This window comes from Megascapheus bottae, chromosome 38 (assembly GCF_031878675.1).
Source record: "Megascapheus bottae isolate mThoBot1 chromosome 38, mThoBot2.hap1, whole genome shotgun sequence".
Lineage (NCBI taxonomy): Eukaryota > Metazoa > Chordata > Mammalia > Rodentia > Geomyidae > Megascapheus > Megascapheus bottae.
In genome coordinates this window covers 3,430,822-3,434,589 of record NC_143546.1, presented here as the reverse complement: position 1 = coordinate 3,434,589, position 3,768 = coordinate 3,430,822, and positions in this window count along the sequence as shown.

Below are 3,768 nucleotides of genomic sequence, written 5' to 3'. Positions count from 1 at the left end.
TCTCCGGGTTGCTTCTGAGTCTCACGCTGGCCCCAAGAGAAACCTGCTCTACTCAAGTAAGTGGAAGAAGTGAGGGTGGAAGCCTGCCTCCCTTCCTCCCTGGGAGGTGCTGGGACATCTGTCCATGGTGACTCTCGGGATTCCATGCCTGGCACCGCCCACAGAGAGCTCCTTCCTATACCAGCTGAGCGTCAGCCCTCACGTAAGAAATGCCCTTTGCAAACAGCAACAGCATTAGAAGCAGGTGTCTTGGTTTCCCCACTGTGCTGTCTCCACCCATCTGCCCCCTGCCCTTGAGTCTGGACCATGTTGTAAACCAATGCTGTGTAAATCAAGGGCTCTCTCCCTCCATCTCTCTCCTACACTGCCCGAAGTGCAGCAGACTCCCCTGGGCATCTCAGCCATGAGCAAATGAGGGTGAAAACAGCAAATGGTGTCTAAGGTTTTAGGAACCAGGCATTCAAATGCTGGGAGACGGTGGGAGAGCCTTCCTAAGCCATTAAGTCCAAGAATGACCACACGGTGGCAGCAGAGATCAACCCAATCCTGCAGCTGTCTCCCTGATAGATTACGACCTTGGCCTAGATGAGGGCGGAATCCACCACACCCAGCTTGGTGTGTCATTTCTCTTGGTGGTATCATTTTGCCTTTCTGTGGGGCATAGAAACTCAGGCTAGGGAGACTTTCAACGTGGGGCCTCATCCCACAGGGGCCAGGGGCCGACTGCAGGGATTCAGGGTGAAATGGCCACATCAGCTTCTCGGCCTGCCACCCACAGCTTTAGTAAGAATCAAGTGCAAAACTGGTACTGGATGGCTGAACTTCCTGATTTTGTTTCTCTGCCTGCTTTCCTTTCTGTGAGCCTGGGTGATAATGATAATTTTTCAGGAGATGTTGTTCTGGGCCTGGTCTCCAAAGTAAAATATAAATACTTGGCTCCTATGGCCTTGTCAGGACCTTTCTATGAATTGTTGATTAAAGCACTTCAGGATTTTGACTCCCGGAGTCTGCTCTGCCCAGCTAAAGTCAAAGGTTTCCTGAAGAGAAGTCTGGACTGTGGGCACCCCAATGCCAGAAACCCATCTGCAGAAACACTGTGTCCCATAGTCTGGCTGAGCAGGGAGAGGGGCCACTGGGCTTTGTATCCCAGCCATTACTCACTGTCCTGAGTACCAGCCACTCGTCGAGTGTGAATTAGTGATTCTGCAATGGCTAAGCCATCTGCTCAGGTGTGCAGAAAATAAAGTTTAGTTTTATCTTTTTCCCACCTAAATTTAGAGATCTATTTTCCAAGCCTCCTTTCTACTAGTTGGCAGAAGATGTGATTTTAATTTTGCCATTTCAGGGTAAAATTCAGGCATTGGTGTGAGGTGGGGAGAGGCATTCTGTTCTTCAGATTGTCACCTTTGAGGGCGTCTTAGCATGCATGGTTCTGATGCACTCTTTTCTTGTTTCTCATCCCTCCCTGGAAATTTAGCTGCCTGCCACCCCAGGCTCTGCAGCACCCCCAATGCTGGCTTCCTTCCTTCTCCTTTCTTGACTTATTTTTCATAGCCCCGTGACTGAGACTAGAGCTTCATCTTTGGAGATGGACATGCCAAGGATAATATTAATAAGGTATGGCCATCAGTATATACAGTAAATAAATTTGACAGACTCCAATATTAGTCTAGAACAATACTTTAAAAAATTTACTTCTATTTCAAGGTGATATACAGAGGGGTTATAATTACATACATAAGACAATGAGTACATTTCTTGTCTAACGTTGTTACCCTCTCCCTCATTTTTCTCCCACCTTCCCCAATCTCATTCCCTTAGAAATGGGAAAGTGGTTCCATTCCCTCAGAAATGGGGCGATGCCAGTCTTTCTGATGGAAGCACAGAATTCCATTGTGTCTATATACCACATCTTGATCCATTCATCTCCTGAGGGCTACCTGGATTGGTTCCATAGCTATGATAAACAATGCTGCAATGAACATGATTGTGCTGGTAGCTTTAGTATGGCCCCTTTTTTTGTGGTTGTGACAAGAATTCTCAACAAACTGAGACTGGCTTTCTCAACCCAGCTGAGGGTTGAGACTTGAGTGTCTTTCTGTGTCACAGTCAAGGGAGGAACAGACAGAGGGATGACCAAGGGACAACTGGCCTGCAGGCCCCTGGAAATGACTGCCTGTCAATGTGATGCATTCAGAGTTGTATGCCTCTTATACAATGGGAAGAATTACAGCTAATAATAATTAGTACATAGCTCAGAGGGTTGATGAGAGAGACCGTCAAGGAAGCATGATTAATAATGGTGCCCGGTATTCAGGAAGCACTTCAGCAATGTAACTGTTTTCTCTCCTTTTTTCTTTTTTTCCTTGTCAGCGCTGGGGCTTGGACTCTGGGCCTGGACGCCGTCCCTGAGCTCTTCAGCTCAAGGCTGCCATTCTACCACTTGAGCCATAGCACCACTTCTGGTTTTCTGATGGTTCATTAGAGCCTCATGGACTTTGGTGCCCCGCCTGGCTTTGAACCACGATCCTTAGAGCTCAGCCTCTCTCCTTGGTCCAGGGTTGCTCCTGGGTGCCTCTCAGGCCTCTGGCACAGGATGGGGAGTCACGATGGTTGGCTTCACTGCTCTGGTCGCAGACAGACTTGACTCCTGTAACATTCCACTTCTGGTCTTGCTTTGTTGTCAGAAGACCTAAGGGAAAGCACCAGCATGCTGGTAGTTAATCTTCGGCAGTGAGTTGCCACCTACTACCGCTTTCTGGTCCATCTCTTCTGGTGACAGATTGCATTCTGTGAAACCATTGCCAACCACCCATGTGTCTGTCCCGTTGTGATCCTGGGGGCCTCGGCGGAAGAGGGCCTTCCCGACACCATGGACCGCATTGGATAGCATGACGCAGCCAGCTCTGGGGCTGGCACTCAGAAAACCCAGATGCAAAGGAAGTACCGTGTCCTTTCCAGCCCTTCCAGGAAATTACCCAGCCCCACATACACTGTGGGTGAGCCCCGAGCAGGGGGGGGAAAGCCATTAAAAGATGCAGTAATCCAATCCCGTATCACCATTCTGAAACCCAAACAGCTCAGACAGCTCAGGGATGTTTTGACTCATTTGGCTTCAAACCTTGACTGCCTTGTGTGAAAAACACATTTCTGCAGAGCATGGATGCGTTGAATTACAGAACCTTGCTCCAGGCACCACTGCGGGTGTTATGTAATATGGCACATGAGTTTTGTATTCCTTTTCAAAAAAAAAAAAGTTAAAAAGCTTGAATCCTGAACCCTATTACTCTCCTCCCCCCGCTGCCCCATTTCTGGACGAGATCCTGAGTATTGTGGTGGTGAACCCATTTTACCCCCAGGCTGTGGTTAGAAGAAGCAGGGAATCAATTTGATATTGACAGAATGGAACCGAATGGAAAGGTCTGGAAGCAGAACCCAACTGGAGGTGACCCAGTCTTAAGCCTTTACCTGCACAGGGATTTGGGGCAACTCACCTAGCATAGGAAGCGCTGGTTAGCTCCCCATAAGGCTTTAGGGTTTGCATGGAGAGATCTGCTGTAATTCGAATGTTCTTCCCATTATAATATAGCTCCTTCTTTGTTTTTGCAGCATTTAAGATCAATTCCTTGGTATTCGGGTCTAATGTCTTTACTATGATATGTCCAGATGAGTTCCTTCTAGGATCTTGCCTGTTTGGGGTCCTGAAACCTTCAATAATATGAGTATTTTCCCTTTTGAAGTTGGGGAAGTTCTCTGCTATGATTTTGG